General features: G+C 43.1%; 1 long non-coding RNA gene across 1 annotated transcript; it reads left to right on the top strand.

Moving 5' to 3' along the window:
• The first annotated feature begins 499 nt into the window (after window positions 1-499).
• Window positions 500-6432, top strand: LOC133626193 (uncharacterized). The gene is made up of 3 exons (XR_009819331.1): window positions 500-603; window positions 5247-5397; window positions 6335-6432. It is a non-coding gene; the product is annotated as an uncharacterized LOC133626193 (long non-coding RNA).
• The last annotated feature ends 15084 nt before the right edge of the window (window positions 6433-21516 follow it).

The raw sequence follows: 21516 nt of genomic DNA on the forward strand, positions 1-21516 counted from the left end.
ACCTAGTCCAAAACTCTGTCAGGACAGCACGATGACTGAGATGTGCAGTTGTATTTTGGCAGCGCTATTCAGGCATAAAGCGTAGGTGTAATTAGGAAAGCCTCTCTGCAGAAACAGCTCCAGCTGCTCCCATAATTGGTGCCCATCTCTGCCTTCCTTAGCACTTTGGTCCAGTGTGCAAGTTTGACTTTCATTTTTCTGGCTGCCAGCAGCTCATACTCACCCTGCTAACTGCAAATGCTACACCGCTCTTTCATCTTTGCACACTATTCATCGATACATGTAAATATTCAGAATCAGAAATACCTCATCCCTGTATCAATGGTGTATGAGACAAAATACAGCTCTGCTGTATTGCCTCACAGTACCCCTTGGCATTAAGTCCTTCAGCACCTGACCTTAAACACTTGAAATGAACAAATAATTTGAGGCATGTCAAAGCTGGACATGTACAGGTAAATAGCTGATTCTTTTCTTTTTGTTTAATTTGCAGTCGTTTGCTGATCATAACCACACTGTAAAGCTGTCACAAACATGTGGCTTCTACAGTGAGGGGGCACCAGCCTGCTGTGGTGGAAGGGAAGGACGGAGACATTTTAAAAGGTCAGTAATAGACCAGGTTTTACACTTTAACTTCAATTACCCACACAGAGGCGAGGCACAAGGTTTATCTGGCTTGGCATCACCTCGCTGTGCTTCCCCATGGCAGTGCTGCCCTTGGGCAAGCCCTTGCCACGGTCACAGGACTGGGCTGAGCACTGCTGCAGCTCAGCACCTGGCAGCCCAGATAGACACACAGCCTTTCCTCACGAGCCCCAGTGCTGCTCGGTGCAGGGCATCCCTCTGCAGACAGTGCCAGTGTTAAACCTCGCCTGCTAAATCAGAGCCAGATCCCCCAACTGATTCAGCAGCAATAACCCCACAGGGGTGAGTAGATTTACCAGCTATCCAGCTTCTCTCATGATTGATCTCTGAATGGTTGATGTTTGATGTGCTCTTGCTCCCTTTCAACTGTAAGGCCATTTGCATTTGTGCTGTCGTCTGCCCATACTCTCCTCTCTTGGCAATGGACTGGGGCTTCTCTTTGCAGCCCACTGCCATTTTCTGGTTTGCATATCTGCAGTAATTCCTACCCTCACCTCATTAAGAGGTTAAGATAGAAAAAGGGAGATTGTGAGACTACACTAGGAACTGAACTGAAGATAGAAAAAAGGGAAAACTACTTAGAATTTTTTGTTTTCCACATTGGAGTCACCTAAGGCTTTTGTATGATATCAAGCATTGTGCAAAAGCCTTTAGCCAGTCCATCTGCTATTGCTCTTGTGTCTTTGCCATGCTATGAGGGTTTGGCCTGTCTGGCCCCACTGCAGGTGTGCTGGGAGCATCCCCAGTGAGGTCTGCCCTCCAGTAGCAAGATCTGGCCAGGACTATGTAACTGCACAAGGCTGTGTGATATCAAGTGTCTAGGGGAGGCTCCCAAGGAGCCTGGAAACCAGGCAATCCCAGGAAGTTCAGAAACTGTGAGGTGGTGTTGACCCCCAGAGAAGAGAGTGCATCTCTCCTGAAGACCCTGTTGGGTTGTATCTATGTACTCATAAGTGTTTTTTCATAAAACCTGAATTTCTAGGAAAGTTCTAAAAATATTAATTGTTCAGAAACGCTTACAATTGTAGAGCTTAGGCTAAAATCTACAAGTTTCTTATAAGTAACTGTGATCAAGGCATCTTCATCAGTTACTCACTGGAATAAGATGGTTACAACTGGATTACCTGCCGGAGGAATGGTTTCCCTAGGCTACATAAGCCAGTATGATCTCCTCTGGGAAGAGGCAGTGGGAGACACAGGGAGTACGGAGGAGCATTTGGCAGCTGATCTGCTTCCATCACGGAGAAGCTCAGGACCAGGTCTCCCACAGCCCAGACAGGGCGCTCTGGTCTACAGGAGGCTGCTGATGGTAGGTTGATCCCCGCTGGGCTGTGAGGTAGGTGAGAGTCTTGTTCAGGCTGTTTCTGAGTGAGGAGGGCTGCCACTGAACTGATTAGCAAGTGGTTTTCTGCTGACTGCTCTGCTAGCCAACAGTCCTCATTCATGGTAACATCAGTACAATGGCAGTCTCTTGCTTACACTAGCCTTGTGAAAATAGGCCAGGGAAAAGCCCTGTGACACAAGTGCAGAGTCCAGGAGTGGAAAAAGGAATTGCTCCTTAACCATGCTTCTTGGTCTCTCTTTGGTATCACTGAGCGTTCCCCTTGAATGAGCTATCTAGTCTCCTAAATCCTGTCCACTTGAGGCTTGGAGGGGATAAAAGGGGGTAAAAGGACCAAACTAATCTAAGATCCATGAGAAACACTGCAAAGTATGGTGGCAGAGTTGCTCTGCTCCAGAAATGGCTCCAGCAGGTATGCAGCAAAGGTCTGTGTGGCAGCTTCAGTGGTGGCAACTGCAGAAAGAACAGCAGGCAGTGGGGTACACACACACATCTTCTCAGAGCAAACTCCATTTAGATGTCTGTAGACTATAAGCCATCTTCCTCTATATCAAAGAAAGGCAGTGCCACAGTTTTCCATGAAAAGTGGGTTTCTGTACACAGGTGTTTGTGTTTTATAGCAGCAGTACAAGAAACTCAGATTCCTGAAGCATACCCACAGATACAGAAGTTGTCCGAAATACATAACTGTTTGTAAGACAACATCATGCATAGACTTGATGACTTTCCATCTCCAGATGGACATTACTTATATGGCCACTCATTAAAAGTAAACCATATGGCCAAATCTCTTTTTTTTGTTGTTGTTGTGTATTTCTCTCATATGTCAGTATCTGGAATACATTTGGAGTACTTGACTGGAATAGGAGCAGAATTTGGTCCTTTCCACCTTAGAAGCTTTTTACCAGGCAGTGAGTTCTATCAGGTTGCAGAGAGGCAGATTCTGTGCATTTGCTTGCACTGGGTCTCTTTTTGCAATTTCACTATGCACTTTCCAGACAGTGCCATTAGAGCATGTAAAATTTAATTTCCATCTCATCAGTGTCAGAAGCCGATCAAAGATTGTCCACAAAAAACCCCTATTGTGCTACTGGCTGCATCCAGAACATATGGGCATAGCATTAGTCACTAGAGCCTCCACAGCTCCTCCAGCGATTATCATCAAGCAGAGGCATGTCATAGGCTTTAAAGGAAGACATAAATTTCCCAATATGTCTCCTAATAGTAAACACCTCTAATTCTAGTACAGCAGCAGAAGTCAGAAATTGAGCCCTATTTAAATCCATAATGTAAAGAGTTGACCTCATTGTCACCTAAACCTCAGTGCCCGGGGCGTGTGTGTTATAAGCTGCTTGCTTGCACTTTGTCTGGGGGCAGCCCTCCAGTGCGAGCAAACACGGCTGCTGCCTAGGGCAGCGAGGCTGATAGGGTGGCAAGAAACAGCAAGGATGGGATTTTTCCTCTTCTAATACCAGCTTCTTATTTCTGCCTTAACATACTGAGGAATGACACATTCCTTACACTCCTCACACCAACGGGTATTTTCTGTTGGCTAAACAACATAAAGTATGTCATTTTACTTAACCATCTCTGTAATCTCAGATAATGAAGCCACCAGGCACGTATTAAAATTAGTGTCGCTGACCCGAGTAGACGTTTGGGTCCTGGGTAGACTTGTCCCCTGGCTTTGTTCTGCAATGGGAAAAATGTTGATTAAAGTGCACGAAAGCAGTTTACCAGAGAAGGCTGGAGCCTTTACAACACACTCAAATTGTATTTGCTTTCTGATGAAAGCTCCTGCTATCCTTCTCAGGGCCCTGGGGGGATCTTGACCATCGGGGGTTTGTTCTAAGCTGTTCTCTCGTCTTAGCTACTATAAGGGATGAAACTCGGTGAAGGAACATTGGTGTCTGCCTGTGTGGAGCACAGACTGGGAAGGCCCACTGGAGCTCTGGAAATGCATGAGCCCCCAGTCAGCAGGTAGGCAGCAGCCTGAGGGTTCCCTCAGACTCTGTGTTCAGTCTAACACTTGTTAGCAGCAGAGGTTTGTTTTGTGTTATTTCATCTTCTTCTGTTGCAACTGACCTTGTAATTAGGATGGCCCAAAGCAAAGTCCAAGTTTCCAGAGCCCTCAGGAATTTGCAGGGTACAGGGGCACCCTCTCAAAGTAGCCACTGATCACTGAGAATAATATGCAGAGGAATTTGTATGTCTCATCAACTCTGAGAGAGCTGCAGAGATATGAACAAGAAACCTTGCTGATTGATATATTGCTTGCTCAAAAATCATTTGTGAGTAGAGCGCACAGAGACGTGCAGCCTTTTTTACCTCCTTGTTGTTTTCATGTAGATATGTATCAAAAGTGATGTCTTCTCCTGCTGTATTTGGTGTACTGGCTTTCTTCAGGAAACTCACTTTGACTGGATTTCTTTTCTATGGACCCCCACAAATCCCATAGTCTATCATTTTGCTACTGTTTATTATTAATAACCATATGTATAGTAGATAAATATATGGTTGTTTCTTGGCTCCCATGAGTGCAGAGAGGAATAAATATATCATTTCCACTCTGACTCTGTTTACGTGCTGATGAAGTTGAAAGTTTCCATCCTTATGTTTTATACCTTCTGTGATACAGACTTGCTTTGAATTATGTTCTCTTTCTTTACTCCTTCAGATGATCTTTCATTAGCTGCTGTGGTCCCCAATCTATCTGTTCACACAACAGAAGAAAATGATACAGAAACCTTCTCTTCTGACATTTCCATCAGGAAGAAGCTTTGCTGTGTGTCCAACCCTTTGCTATCTTCCCGCTTGTCTTTGGGATTGCTCCAAAGAGCAAATAAGGAGCCATTCCCAGAAGCATGAGCTCTCTTTGTGGAAAGTCACTCTACAAGCTAAAGGTGGATTTTGAAGCAGGGCAGACCGTAATCATTTTACATAAAAACGAGCTTTTAAAAAAACATTGCTATGTTGAGTTAAAAACAAGGCTCTTGTCTGGGAAGTACTTGGCAAAGTATGTCCTTAGGAAAAAGATCTGTTCATTTGCTTTATGAACAAAGATTGTGTGTTATAGAAACTGATCACACCATCTTATCTCCTGTGATTTTTTGTTTTCCACTAGTGATTCGCAGATTTCTTAGATCTTGCATGTTAATGTAAGAGACATGTACATGACATGTTAAGTATATTTTCTCCTAGAGAATTATGATAGAAATAGGAGTATTAGAATAAAAAATTTCCTTCCATTTATTTTCAGGAGGCTGTGGTTTAGCAAAGTGAGACCAAAAGTTGAGGACATCACGCACTGGGAGTCTTGCTCTTTGAAAGCAAATACCCTCTTCCAAAGGAGAGGTTTGCTTGTTTCCATGCAATGGAGCATCTAAAGCCAGTAGGACCAAGTGAAGCAGGTAATGAATGTACATTTTGGTGTTTATCTCATTTGAAGTAGTAATTGCACTGACCAACACTTGCTAAGAAGCTGCTGTTTGCAAGGCAAATATTTTGTATCAAGTCATTACTGGGTTTGTTACAAGCTGTGGACACATAACAAAAAATTACTACAGTAGTACCTTGATGATAGTCCCTACACTGATCAACTGCAAATGATCTGATTAACAGTCAGCTGCTGATTCCCAGTTTAATTAATCCTGATGGGCTATTGATGCGCTGCAACTGTTTGTCCTAATAATGAGTTTTGAAATTAGACTGCGACAAGCCACTTAGACAGCTGCCAAGGAAAATAATCATTTAGGAAGGCGAGCAATGGAGACGACAGAGAAGGAATGGCTGCTATTTGACAGAAAATTCACATGGCTGTGTCACATGTGTTTTATTTTAACATTTGGAGCACATTAACTGTACCAGCAGTAAGTGGTGACTGCAAGACACATAACTTGCTTTACAATTAAGAATGCTACTTCTCATCAGTACGCAAAAGCTAAACATGAAACATGAAGTGTGTTAATAGCAGAATATATGTAGCTACAGACCATTGAACAATTTAGGTCAGTCCTTTGCAATGTTTAATTAGACTAATATATCTGTTTGCAATTAATAACAGATGTGACAAGTTAATGTGTCCGTGTACTGACAAATTAACCTTTGCCCGTCAGCTGCTCGGATCTGTGAGAAAAGTGCCATGTTTTGCCTCTGTTCAACTGAACCTAAATCAAATTGCAGGATAATTATAAACATAAATGTTAATAGAATGTGTTTTCCATGGGAAGTAGAAACCAAAGGCGAGTATTTCTCAGCCAGGTCGTTGTACTGTACTTTGCCACGTGACAAAACCTGCAAATTATTTTTTTCCATTTGTCTCAGCACAATTAATGTTTGGTTTGACAGATGCTAGTTCGATAGTCCTCCGTGGCCAATGGACCTGGGACATACCAGAGCCTCTAAATTAATAGCCAGGGTAAGAATGCTTCCATAGCCATTCAGTCTGTGGCTTTATTTGCGGTCTGCAAGCAAATGTGCCCTCAATTTGTGACAAGCCTTGCCACTGAAGTGACGTGGCAGACGTGTCTGTCAGGACTCGGGCTGAGGCCATCAGCATATTCCAGATAAGTAATGGGAGCATCTTTCACCCCCTGGGCTGGTGGTCTGTTTGCATTTCCAATATAACCTCTCTCTGTCACCCTCTTTCACTCTTTCTTGCTCCACCTCACCCTTATGTATGTAAAACATATATTTAAAAAAACATATGTAAGCACCTTATATATATCATATATAAATATTTTAGGCGTCTTTCCCTGCTTTGCATTAGGCTCTGTTAATAAAGCCTTGTTATTGATGGGATTTATTGAGCTTGCCTAAATATAATTGTGTATATATGTATACATTCACACATGTACACACATAAATGTGCGTGTACATATGTATACATGTGTATGTCCATGTACACACACACACATGTCCATTATTTATAGTAAAGGTACTTGCACATTATATGACAATATAAAATTTCAAATACTATTAAATGCTTGGGTTTTTTTTTTCTTCTAGATTTGACCTAAACAACATCAGTTTTACATTTAAGATTTCAAGAGTGATTGGCATGTCTGGATGCTCCGTGTCTGTATGCTTACCACTTCTGCAAAATCAGCCCTTTTGGGCACATCGATGTTGGCATGTTGGCTTCCTCTAAGTGCTCTCTGTTAATGGCTGTCAAAGACTAGTTACTGACTTACATAGGTCCAGCATTGCCACTCTTGAAAGTCTTGCTCTGCATTTTTATATGCTTGTTTATGTCGAGTAGGAATATATTAATAGGTGACATCGCTGGATGTTGGCTTCATGCTGAGATGGCATGAAACCTGTTGTGTTATTCAATATGGCGTGTTCTGAGGAGCAATCAAGCCTGGAGCTACTACTGTGACCCAAGAGACAAGGGTCTCCAGCGCTGGTCGGTTTGGAAAAACTCTCAGTACATACTATTAATAGGTGCTTTTCACTAAGATCTGAAGTTTTGGTCCCAGGATCACTCCATCTTTGGATTATATTTATAGCATCACATCTGAGATTGAGTAGTATCAAATTATCAACAACCTCAAGCTAGCATCACGATTTGAGGAAAAACTCATGGAAATAGAGCAACATTAAACCTCAAAGGAACTATTACTTACACGTGCTACTGCTCTTAGACACCTGCTTTTTGCTGCTTGAAAATATATGTTCTGAATACATGTATATTGCTTACCCAAATAAGTGTCAAGAGGTAAAGTATCTTTATCTTTCAGCCATAAAACCATAGTATCCACTCGTTTTCCCTCCTAAAGGTCAGACACTTACAGCCTGCACGTACTGCCCCCAAAATGAATGCCACATTGTCATCAGCATTCATCACCACAGCCACAGAATAAAAGAGAACCCAGACAGCCACATGAGAAAGAGGAGATAAAAAGAAAGCAGAAAGCAGAAAATAAAATGCCTAAAGTCCATGCTGCAGACTTTTGCCCTCCATCACTAATCGATCATTCTCCTAGTGTTCGTTCTCTTGGCCAAGCGACGGGTGTGTAGAACAGGCTGTGATGAGACCGACAGCCGCCCGAATGCATGGCCCAGCCCTGGCCTGAGCAGGCAGGAGCAGCAGTAGGAGGTCGTGTAGCTCTTCCACCTGAACAGCAAGCGTTGCTCCTGCAGCACAGAAGACTCCTCCTCCTTAGCTTTGGCAAACCTTAAAAGAGACCCTTCCCCCACTTTCACTCACTGGAAATTTTGCTTCATGGCAAAAGGTTTCTCTGCAAAAGCTGTCCTTTCCAAGAGAGTGGAGACAGAGAGCAGCAGCAACCATAAGGATGTTCCACATCTGGTGGCATCTCCCCCTGCTCTCCAATGGGCTCTGTCAAACACTCATTACTGATGGGATTTTATGGAGAGTGGACCTTAGCTGGGTTGACCACTCACCAAGTTCATCAGTGTTAACAGCAACAAATCACAGGCCATTCTTACCTCTTAAGGCCAAATATTCTCTCTCATAACCCCTATTTTACAGCTTTGGGGGTTTTTTTAAAGTGAAATTACCACATTGCTTAAAACTGGGTATTTATGAGTTCTACCTGGGAATGATTTTTTTTTCTTTTGATCTGGTAGACGTGTTCATCTTTAGAATTAAAAATAAATTAGAAAGGTATGTAATCTGAACCAACCAACAGCGTGGAAAAGAAGAGCACAGCTTGTTTTGACACATAAACGGTCCTGGAAGAAGAGAACAATCTCAATCTTTTCCTTGAAACCCTGATGTGAGTATAGTAGAAGTGGGAGTAGAAGGAAGAGACTCCACGTGCCAACAATCCCAGCGTTACAACTGTTTGCAGCAGAAAGGAGCAAGCCGTGCAACAGAAAATGCCACCCTAATGTTCCACATCAGAAGAACTAATGGTTCTCAAGAAGAGTGTGGGCAGCAGGTCAAGGAAGGTTCTGCTCCCCTTCTACTCTACCCTGGTGAGGCCTCATCTGGAGTCCTGTGTCCAGTTCTGGGCTCCTCAGCTCAAGAGGGACAGAGAACTGCTGGAGAGAGTCCAGCACAGGGAAACAAAGATGATCAGGGGACTGGAGCATCTTTCACATGAGGAAAGGCTGCAGGACCTGGGGCTGTTTAGTCTGGAGAAGAGGAGACTGAGGGGGGATCAGGAGGTTAGGACATACCCTTTTTCTATTGCAGCTAACAACAGGACAAGAGGTGATGGGATGAAGCTGGAACACAAAAAGTTCCATTTAAACATAAGAAAAAGCTATTTTACTGTTCAGGTGAGGGAGCCCTGGCACAGGCTGCCCAGAGGGGTTGTGGAGTCTCCTTCCTTGGAGGTCTTCAGTACCCTCCTGGACATGTTCCTATGTGACCTAATCTAGGTGGACCTGCTTCTGCAGGGGGATTGAACTTGATGATCTCTAAAAGTCCCTTCCAACCCCTACCATTCTGTGATTCTATGATTCTATGAAAACAGTAAAGGCACAGGCTGTATGTATGCTTATAAAAGAGATATGCCTTTGTCCAAGCATCAGCTCAAGTTTCAAGCTCTTCTCCTGCTTTTAAGCAAAAGGTTTAGTCATTGTTCTGTGTGTTTGGTGCCAGGACAGTGTGGTGCGTGTCAGGCATGTGTTTCTCTTCACAGAACAGCACAGGGGAAGACTCAGATGCTCTAAGTGCCCAGAGCATCATCTACAGCAGGCCTGTGCCAGCTCCGCTATGGACCAGTCTTTTCACAAGGTTTGTTTTTAATAATTGTACATCTGCCCATGTTTTTGAAGAGGAGGGAATAGATTTTGAGATGACTCCTGCCCCCTTTTTACACTGTTTATCCTTGGGAGCGTGGCAGACAGGTAGCTGCTGGCACTCAAGGGAAAAAAAGAAGTGTAATGGATTGGAAAAGCGTATACTTTACTTTGAAAAGTTCATCCACATGTTTCTGAGTAGGTTGTGGGGTTTTATTTAAAAGAAAAGAAATCTATAAATGCTACATCACTTTTTCATGAATATGGCCTTTAGCTAGGCTGAACTTCCAAAAATGGGTTTGAACTACTACAATACTCTCTTCTGACAGCTCTTGGCATAAGGAAGCCCATGTTTGTGTGCTTCCAGGAAACCACTGTGACAGCTGTATATGAACCTAAATAGCAGGAGATATAGAACCAATAATTTCTAAATGATGTATGAGACTTTGCAGTGGATTTATCCCTCTCATCTCAGCTCTGAAAAGCTCCTCAGCAACAAGTGAGGCGGTTTACTGCCTTGCATGTGGCTGCTGAGCTGAAGGATGTACCTTTGTCTGTTTCTGCTTGGAGCCAATATAGAGCTTTGGAAAGCTGAGCAGTTTAAAACCAAAGGCAGTTCCTAGCCTTTGGATTGTCACATTCCTGCTGCAGCAAATCTCACTGCAGTGGTCCCAAAGGTTGATGTTGTGTGCAGGATCCCAGTATGTTGCCCAGTGCACACGCTAAACACTGAATACAGTCTTCTGAAGGGACTTTTTGTTTAGATAGCAAAAAAAATTAATGAAAATATATTTGACATATAAGCAGGTATAAGGTAAAGGGTGACATTAACTCTTTGACCACTATTCTTGCTGTTTTACTTAAAAATGTGAAGCTTTGTAGTGTTTCCTCTTGCAGATCTCAACTTTTGCATCTGATATCGTGAGAGCTATTTCATTTCTCCATAGAGCTACAATAAAAGGATAAGAATATGAGGGGCCTAATAAATTTCAGAGATTTTTGTTTCAAGCTATTAAAGCTGAAATACATTACTTCCTTCCAAGGCTTTCAGAAAATAAGCAGATGAAAGCTCCAGACTTTCTGTTGTTCTTCCACTTGTACAAATAACATATAATAACACCTGCATTTGAAAACGTGGGTATTTTGCCCTTCATATCCCAAAACAGGATAAATTGATGTGGTTTAGATCAGCTATTAAAAATTCCTCTGTACCTTTGCCTCTATTTACAGCAAAGCAATATGGTTCTGGTAGCCTGGTATTCTGGATACATGGTGTTACTGCATAACCTATCACCATATGAAATTAGATTCTCTATCAAAAACAAAAGTTTTAGCAGAATGAAATTATGATTCTGCGAGCAGGTCTGCTGCTCTGGCATCAACATTGATGCAAAATTGATGAAACTTCCAAGTGAAATTGCATTGTTTGATCTTCACAGTCCTGGAATAACATAGCCTAAAGCTACAGTTTCTGTAAACTTACTTTGCACAAACGACTTAGCCAGTACTGATGTATTGACATAGTGTGCCCATGAATGACATTAGGGCTACTTAGAAAAGAGACAAAATAACAGCAAAAGAATGCAGCAATTGGTTCTGAAATTACCTTTTTCCAGTGAACCTCTCTGAAAAATTACCTTTTTCTGCTGAGTCTCACTCAAAAATTACCTTTTCCAACTGAAGCTCTCTCAAAGTGCCTTGATGTTAAGCAATATAGTTTTTAGTTGAAAATGTCACAAGGCCATGAAAAGAAATTGATGGAAAATTTCAGGGTTCCTGGTTGATATTTGAAGCAGCCTGTGGATTTTTGTTCTTTAACACAGATCTTCTCTGCTGTGCTACCACTTTGATTTCTGTATTGCCAAAAACAGCATGTTTCTAGGCTTAATGGCTTCACCGAGAGGAATGTGAAGGTGATTTAGTTATTGCTGTGGAGGTGATGTTAGCAGTAAGAAATTGGTAAACAGATGTCTTCTGAGTCTTTTCCAGTCATATAGAAGGGTGTTTTGTTTTTAATCATGAAATGAAATAGATTATCTCTCTAAATATCTTCCTTTTTAAGGTACATATAAATACAATAGTGCTCTGATTATCTGAACTGCTTGGCTGGAGGTGTTCAGATGTTTGTCTACCTATGTGACTGAGAAAGAATTGCGATCCAGAGCTTGTTGAAATCAATGGAAGGGCTCCCCCCATCTCTGTGGGCTTTAGCTTAGACCTGTAACTGGAAGTTAAGAGACCAGGTGACTATCAGCAGGAATTTAGGGGGGAGGATTGCACAGGCAGGGATCAGACCAAAGCCTTAGGCTGTTTGTGCAGGTGAATCTAACACCTGTACACAGCCTCAATGAATAGTGGCAGGCAAAGAGACAGTGTATTAGCAAGACTGGGAGCCAGGAGACTCCAGGACTAAAGGTATGGGCACCTGAATATGATACCATGAGGCAAATAGGGGATAATTTTACAGTATGTTGTCAATAATTGCATGTGTGTAAGCTCTTATTGTGGTAAATGCAAGACTTTCTTGGTCTGAGGGGTGAGGTACTTTGCATTTGCTGGGAGTAAGAATGTGGATGCAGGCAATTACTACGGAAGAGATGACTGCCTGTAAGCTCCCACCTTTGTCATGATGTGGTCATCACCACATCAGGGAGAATCTATCTCACTTGCAACCAGGCACTTGGTCTAAACTAGCAACTGAGGTTCCCTCAACAGTCATTGGAGACAGAGAGGGCCCTCCAGGTTCCTTCCCCCTCCCGGTGGAGCTTTCACCACTTCTGATGACCCGTCTTTAGGACATCCTGGGCGCTCCAGCTGCCTGCAGCCAAGATAACATTCTACATCACACACACAATGCCGTCTCAGAGGTGGCACTTATTCCTTTGTGCAATACCCTACTGTGTGGTTAACCTGTAGCCTACCTGGAACATATAGCAAGGAGCCTGCTGTGCACTGTCCTTTTCTGAAGAGGGCCATGGCTGGATCCTGGAGGAAATGCCTTCAGGCATATGTCTCTTCCTACTGACAGTGGAGAGACATCAATGACTAAATGGGGCAGTTCCTTCACAAAGATGTGCAAAAAGAGGGCTGGTTGCATGGATACTCTGGGCTGATACAAATGAGCTGTTGATATGAGATTAACTTTGTCTCTGAAATGTAGTGCAGGATCAACAGTTTATGGAGAGAGCAAACAAAGAGCTGCACAATAGGAAGGGAGAAATGCAGTCTTAGACTTTGTAATTCCCACAAGGGCAGTGGCTCCAGCTGGAATTCATAGGGGGAAAGTTGTACACAAACCATGATGTTAAACATGAGTTGTTTGAAATGGATAAATGGTAAATAGATCAATGAATTAAACACAAATTTATTAGAGACAATATTAAGAAGAGCACTTACAAATCCATTTTGGTTGTGTGTTGTGCTGCACAGGAAACAATGCACTTGAGAGGATACTTGAGCACCAGTTATTATTGGTCGATGAACACTGCAAATTCAGCTTTGAAATGTATATTTCATATATTGAGCAGATTTAGGCAGATAACAGCCTACAGGAGGAAAAAAAAACCCACTGCCCATAGAAACGTGTGTCTTCTTACCTAAGATTTTGACGCATTGTAAAATATATTCATTGCAAATTACAGCAATTCAAACTGATGCCTCATAGTTCCTGAATTCAGAGCAAGCACAGGATTAGACAGAACCCGTTAGATTGTGATTTTTTTTTGCTTCCCTGAGAAAAATCTATGCAATTCCTTCATTGATGTCATGTACATTGACTTAAATCATTGGTCAATACTGTCTGCCTGTGGCTCTGACATTGTTTCCGGGATTGTAACTACAGCTGGCTGGAAACAGATGGTTGCATGTTGTGAAAGTGTTTGAGGTTTCAGAATTTGCTTTCAGTATCTATTAGTGGAGAGAAATGAACCCTTCTATATTATCACATTAACTGAAATGTAATGAAACTGATGCAATGCCCATAGCACATCTTGGGGTGTATGTATGTGCCTTGGTAGGTGTGGAGGGGAGCTGTGCTGTGGTCCAGCACAGGTCTGAATATAGAGTATGCTGTCTTGAGCACTGCATAGCTTTTGCTGCATAATTTTTGCATAGCTTTGGAATTGGTGGTTGCCTTTACCAGTTCTCAATCAGCTCATGGAAGGCTCAGGATGCTTTTAAAGCAGGGGCAGGAGGAAGGGTGCAAGTATAAGCATGTATACTTAGAGTATGACAGTAATATACAGTATGCCTATGCAGTTACATTTGAAGTAGGATCAAAATGTGGTGGTGGATGCTAATTATATTTTTTCAAATATTGCTTTCTTGTGCCAGTCCAAAACTGTCTGAGGGCACTTTGCCATCATTGATGCAGAGAAAAGGGATACCCCTTTCCACATGTGGCTCAGCCAAGGAGTACTGTGAAGATCAGCAGTCAGCAGTAAGGGGCCTTGAGTGTGATGCAGGGACCTGTGCAGCAGTCAGTGCTCTATAGAGGCAGGGGCACTGATATCCATGGAGCTGACAGCAGAAAGTTCCTATGATGGGTGTGTGTGGAGCCGCTTGTGCCTGGTAACAGGAGGAGGTGGCTGCAGTGCTGCTCTCATAAACAGTTCCCAGAATTTCCTCCGGCTTTGTTTTGACCCACCTCCAGCCTGTCTGGGCCAATCTGGTGCTTCTGCCATCACTACTTAAGAATGGAAATTTGTAGTGCATAGGAAGAGATGGAAGAGTAGAGAAAGATGGAGATGACCATGGGGACCCTACAGTCAGAGAAGGAGAAAGGAACTCCAGACCAGAGGCCTCCCTGCAGCCCATGGTGAGAATGCTGGCTCTGCAACCCATGAAGGGCAATGGCAGAGCTAATGGTTGCCAGCAGCTCTGGAAAGACCCTATGCCAGAGGAGGTGAGTGTATTGGACCCTGTGTCAGATGAGGTGTTTTGGACCCCCAACCCAGAAGAAACAGAGAAGAGCTGAAGCCCTTGGGATGAGACCACATCAGAGTACTCCATGCAGGACTGCCAGGTGTGTGAGAGAGCAGGAAGGACCAGTGAAGTGTCCACCTGCCCTGAGGCAAGACAAGCGACTGGAGCCATCAGGAAAGGACTGACTGAAACCCCCATTCCCTGCCATCCTGAACTGTTTCTGGGGGTAAGCAGGTAAGGACACCGGGATGAGGGCTCTGAGCCTGGGAAGAGGAGGAAGGGGATGTTAAAAGGGCTGGTTGCACTTTTCATCATCACTCTATTGTTTTCAGTTGGATATTTGTTATGTTTTTGGTTGGTGGTAGATTGAATTAAGTTTTGTTTTCTTCCCCAAGTTGAGGAACACAAAAAGTTCCACTTAAACATAAGAAAAAACTGTTTCACTGTTGAGGTGAGGGAGCCCTGGCACAGGCTGCCCAGAGGGGTTGTGGAGGCTCCTTCCTTGGGGGTCTTCAAGATCCTCCTGGACATGTTCCTATGCGACCTGATCTAGGTGAACCTGCTTGTGCAGGGTGGGTTGGACTAGATGATCTCTAAAGGTCCCTTCCAACCCCTACCACACTATGATTCTATGAATCTTGCCTGTTCTCCCCAGGATTGTAAGTGGTGAGTGAGCCTTCCCTGTCTTAGGGAGTTCCAAGGCCCTTAGTACTTAGGGCTGATCGTGGTCCTTTGTTTCTGGATGGGCCTAAACCACAACAGTTCCCCAGGAATACCGTGGATGACAGCCTTAATGCAGGATTAATGCCTTTTCTGTAGATCTGAGTCTGGGAAGCCACCTTATGTATTTTTCAAGCCCTTCCTCCTAGGAAGAGAAGTGTCCCTGTCAGAAACAACATCATGTGGTTTCTTCAGTAGTCCGCTCCCACGAGAACGTGGCCTGATACCACACAGAGGTGTGGCTTTTCATGGAGCAAAAGGACTATTTCTGTGGTTCTATGAAAAATCACTTAAAATAGTCTGTTAATTGGGAGACAGGCCAGCTCTTTTAGCAATACTTATCGTGGTGCACTTTGATATCTTCACATGGAGAGAGCACATTTTAACACTCAGTTTCATTTCATGCCGAAGCTAATATAACCTTTGGCATTTTCCTCATTAGTACCTCAGTAACCTGCTAATGGACACGTCACAGGACACATGGCTGAAATTATACAAAAATCAACGGCAGGAGTATAATCCTGTCTGAAATCCATTCCAAGAAGCAGGAGCTCTTTGGGGGAACTACATTTTTGAGGACAGTTGAATGCTGTTGGATCGGTTTACTGCTATTTTATAAAACTGGGCTGAGACTCAACACCTTGCACATCTAAACCTCAGAGTGACTCGGAGTTTAAGGTACACAAGGAGAGCTAGCGCAGTGGATGTCACCCTTGCAGAACAGACTAGGTAAATACACCACCATTTGAAATTTCTATAAGGTTATGGGGGTAGAAAAGCTATCATGTCTCCTGCCCATAAAGAGCCCTGTAAAATAACTACCCTCAAAACAAATCCTCCTAAAGAAAATGCTCAGGTTAAAGTCCAAATCACCTAATGACCTTCGTTTTTATATTGTACATATGTTTAATGTTCTTTCAGATGCTCCTGATATTATTTTCCACCTAAGGTGGTCCTCAACAACATGCCACACACCTCCATTCTCAGTCATTTCAGAGGCTCTATCAGTGCCTGGGCAGACGAGTCACCCAGTAGCACTTTTGGTACCTCTCCTGCAGACTCAAGCTCCGGCTCCATGTGAGGAGATGGAGAGCAGTGACAGAGGTGTCCAGCTTGGCAGGTGCTGGGGCTCGACTCTCCCATGCACTGATCCTCCCTCTCCTGAGCAAGCACCAGCCCCCACACCAGCCTGGGGGCCTCATCCTGCCGCACCACAAGCCTTAATTTCATTTGGGAACCCTTGGTGCTATTGGGGAGCCCCTCAGTGCTATTTGGGAGCCCACCACTAGATGTCCCGGGGATTAACCCAGAGGGAAGGATCTTGGTCAGCACTAACAGCCTCAGGGCCTGCAGTTTGGTAATGCTGGGCATTACCAAAAGCGGGGTTAAGGCAGCTGCACCCCGATGGTGAGGACTCACCTGCACAGCTGCAGTGCAGCCATCATGCCTGTGACACTACTGTTTATTTTGCAAAGAAATGAAGATTATAATAGAAACAGGCAAATTTAAAGCTTGTGTTTTAAGGCATGCTGCATTGCACAGCTGTAGGCAGAGCACTGCTGCTGTAAAGACCAGGCTTTTGTGAGTGTTTTATCCACCTCTGGAGTCACACACAGAACTACCCAGCCCTGGGATCAAGCCTTTTCTTTTCTTCTTTTCTCTCTTTCTCTTCTCTTCTCTCTCTCTCTTCTCTTCTCTTCTCTTCTCTTTCTCTTCTCTCTTCTCTTCTCTTCTACTTCTCTTCTCTTCTCTTCTCTTCTCTTCTCTTCTCTTCTCTTCTCTTCTCTTCTCTTCTCTTCTCTTCTCTTCTCTCTCTCCCTCCCCTCCCCTCCCCTCCCCTCCCCTCCCCTCCCCTCCCCTCCCCTCCCCTCCCCTCCCCTCCCCTCCCCTTCCCTTCCCTTTCCTTTTCCTTTTCCTTTTTTCCTTTCCTTTCCTTTCCTTTCCTTTCCTTTCCTTTCCTTTCTTTCTTTCCTTTCCTTTCCTTTCCTTTCCTTTCCTTTCCTTTCCTTTCCTTTCCTTTCCTTTCCTTTCCTTTCCTTTCCTTTCCTTTCCTTTCCTTTCCTTCTTTAACAGAAGCAGGTGTCACATTTTTCTTTTATGAGGGACATAAAGCTCTCTGTGGTAATTTCTAGGAGGCTGAAGACCAATTCAAGATAGCTTGGTTGTGGGTTTTTTATAGTCTATGGATGTCCTGAGTTACTGAATGGGGCAGCCCAATAGTTCAGAAACTGAGAGGCTCAGAAATCCTGCTTCACAGAGATGTCCTTTAACAATAAACACAGGAATTTTTAAAAATGCTGGGGCTAGGAAAGGTAGAGGAAGCATTGATCAACTTTTTCTAAAAATCATTTAAACTATAGAAATATGTAAATAAATAAATTATAAATATAAAATAATATAGATACTATACTATAGAGATAACTATATTGAATATATAGAAATATATGCTGCACTTCTTTCCAGTGACTCTGAAGGAAAGTCCCAGAGAAAGAGACATAGCCACCAGCAAGACTATTTCACAAAAATACAGAATGAAGTGGAGAGACAAGCAAGTTTATGTTACTGTGATGGGTTTGTGTGTGGAGCTGCTTGTGCCTGGTAACATGGGGAGGTGGCTGCAGTGCTGCCCTCATAAACAGTTCCCAGAATTTCCTCCAGCTTTGTTTTGACCCACCTCCAGCCTGTCTGGGCCAATCTGATGCTTCTGCCACCACTACTTAGAAAGGAAATTTGTAGTGCATAGGAAGAGATGGAAGAGTAGGGAAAGATGGAGATGGCCACGTGGACCCTGCAAGTCAGAGAAGGAGAAAGGGAGAAGGAATGTCAGACCAGAGGCCTCCCTGCAGCCCATGGTGAGAATGCAGGCTATTCCTCTGCAACCCATGAAGGGCAATGGCAGAGCTAATGGTTGCCAGCAGCTCTGGAAAGACCCTATGCCAGAGGAGGTGAGTGTATTGGACCCTGTGCCAGATGGAGTATTTTGGAACTCCCAACCTGGAGGAAATGGAGAAGAGCTGAAGCCCTTGGGGTGAAGGTACATCAGAGTACTCCATGCAGGACTGCCCGGTGGGTGAGGGAGCAGGAAGGACCAGTGAGGTGTCCACCTGCCCTGAGGCAAGACAAGCGGCTGGAGCCATCAGGAAAGGACTGACTGAAACCCCCATTCACCACTCAAGAGAGGAGGTAAGGACACTACGATCAGGGGAAGAGGGGAGAGGTGGGGGAAAGAGGTCTTAAAGGGTCTGGTTGCACTTCTCATCATTGCCATACTCTCTATTGTTTTCAGTTGGGTGTTTCTGTTTGTTATATTTTTGGTTGGTGGCAGATTAAATCAGGTTCTGTTTTCTTCCCCAAGTTGACTAGTCTTGCCTGTTTTGCCCAGGACCCTGAGTGGTGAGTGAGTTTTCCCTGTCCTTAGGGGATTCCAAAGGCCCTCAGTACTTTTGGCAGATTGTGGTCCTTTGTTCCTGGATGGACCTAAACCACAATAACTACACAAACACACACACTAGGCATGGAAAAAAAATCATAGAATCATAGAATGGTAGAATTGGAAGGGACCTTTAGAGATCATCTAGTCCAACCCCCTGCAGAAGAATAAGGGAGTACAGTCAGCTGAAGCCAATTGCCATAGACTTGTTTTATGTGCTGGAAAACCTCTGACAATACATAGCTGGGTGAAAAGGAATCAGATGTGATAGTAAAAAATGTGCAACTGGTATTTATGTCTTGCCCTTTAAGCAAAGAAAAAAAAGTAATATGAGTTATTGTACAATCATTTATATATTACAGGGAATATGAGACTCACTTGATTAAAAACTAGCTGAAAGAATAAACCTGTTTCAAAACCCCAGCAGATTAGTTTATATAAGGCCAGGGATTAAGGATATCTCCAATGTCATTTGCCTTTTTTTTTTGGTATACTGCATTATGACACCCTTTAATATTCCTGCACTAGCCATAGGCTGTGACATCCAGTAGCAAGGGCAAAAATGAGCAACTACAGGCTTTGCTTCCAACTTCTAAACTTACCTGATAAGTAGCTGAAAACATGGTTCTCCTGTGTGCCAGCCCTCAGGCTGCTGAGTGCTTGTAGGCAAATTGCCACCCAGCCCTTCACCTGGTGAAGCAGGGAAAAAACAGCAGCCATGAAGAACTGAAGGATTGATTATTGGGGCTTTGTTTGGTTTTTTAAGGGGAACTTCCTGTGATTATTGCAGTTAATTTGATTTAGCAATATCCCAAAGGAGACAAAAGTACAGTTTAAAACTACAGACCTTCAACACAGGAGGAGAGCTAAACCCTCACCTACAGAGCCAAACCCTGTGCCACCACAGAGCTGCACTGGGGGGGAAAGCAAAGGAAGGTCGAGTCATTTATGGTAGAAGAGGTCTGGCGATGATGTTGGCTGTTGTACTTCACTGCACTGTGTGAAAAACCTTCTTTATTTAACAAATTAATGTCCCTATTGTTGCTAACCAGAGATGTAAAGCAAGTGTGCCAGAGCTGGGCAGTTGGCTTTGCTAGGGCGGGCAAGTGGTGGTGTTTGCTGGTATCCTGCATGTCTGCAGGTGTCACATCAAGCAGATCAGGACCAACACTTTGGGAAAGCAGACTGCAAGGTACATGTGGAGAGGAATGCTGCCTTCTGCTGCTTTGCTGGGTTACCTGGAGAAAGAAAAGGTTGGATTTGAAAATGTCTCTGAGAAAATGAGAGAACCCAGAGGAGGGAACCTAAGGAGCATCCCAGGCTACAGCTGCTCATGAGGCAGAGCAGCACTGGCAAAGCACACCACAATCACAAGGTGAATTACTGCATTGGTATGGATGTATTGATAGCTGATGTCTTTTGAGTTAAATAACACAATAAACATGGATTTGTAATCTTAAACCCCCTCCTGCAGCGTTTAATGAATTTCTGGCTCAGGATGTACATAAATAATCAGGCAAGTCAAACAACAGGAATTACATTTTACAATGAAAAATAATTAAAGCTAAAACATAGACTAAGTCTCTGTTATACAAAGAAATGTAAATAACCTCTGCCAGAGAGTGCAAGAGTACACTTGCTCAGCTTTAATAGTCACACACTCTGACAAAAGGGAGGCTTATACAAATATTGTCTCATATTACAATGTAGAAAATATAAAGCTATATCAGGAGTAACCATAATTTCTGAAAGCTGATGGAAAATAAAATGAATTTGAGCTTTGCTTCAGGAATTAATTTTTTAATATAACTAATAATCCCAATTAAGTTCATTAGATAAAAAATAGAAATGGTTTATTAGAAAGACCTTATTTAAACAGGCAACGTGGAGCAGAGTTTTCTTCTAACTGGGATGTGCAGTCATAGTGAAACAACACTGAGTCACGTTTGATATTGCTCTTCTGAAGACTCAATAGGGGAAATTTTCTGTCTGAGGCTGGGTACTCTGTAATGCTGCCTTCTGTTGTTCATTGGGTTGGCTGGTTTCTTTTGTGAGCATACTGTTATTTCACATTCTTTTTTTCATTCCTCTGTTTAGAAAGAAAAAAAGCGAACAAGCAAAGCACAACCTTTGGTAGACTGCTCTGTGACACCCCATAATCTTTTGATACTGCCTTGATTTCTAATTGTGTTTTTCACATTTTTAGCAAAAGAAATATGAAAAAAAACCCCACCAGAAATGCAACCTATATTATTATACTTTAATGTGATGTTCTACTTTTCTGTTTGTAGTTCTTGAAGTTTTTGTCTTACTTCATTAAACATTTAATAAATCACTGCCAGTTTTGTGACAGATTTTAACCATAACAGAAACAGCAGGAGGTGTAAACTCAGTTCAGTTCGTATAGGCATATAATATCCGTGTCGACATCATCATGCCCTCGAGGCATATTGGCAAAACGGCCAATGGAAGCTAAGCTTTTTCCGACAAAGCTTCGAAAATAAAGTTTTCTTCTTTTATCTTACTACAAATCAATTGGAGCCCTTACAGCAAAATCCTATAAAATAACTTCAAACACCGCTTCTTAGTCTAAAAATTTGTATTATGGCTAAAACTCTTTGAAGTTTTATGACTGAAGTTTGGAGAAAAATGATTTAAGTGCTATCTGCTAGACATCAGAGTGTCAAAATTTCTCTCAGTTTTCTTGACACATAAACTGCTACCTACTGTATGTTTTTTA

Source organism: Colius striatus, chromosome 10 (assembly GCF_028858725.1).
Source record: "Colius striatus isolate bColStr4 chromosome 10, bColStr4.1.hap1, whole genome shotgun sequence".
In the NCBI taxonomy this organism is placed as follows: Eukaryota; Metazoa; Chordata; class Aves; order Coliiformes; family Coliidae; genus Colius; species Colius striatus.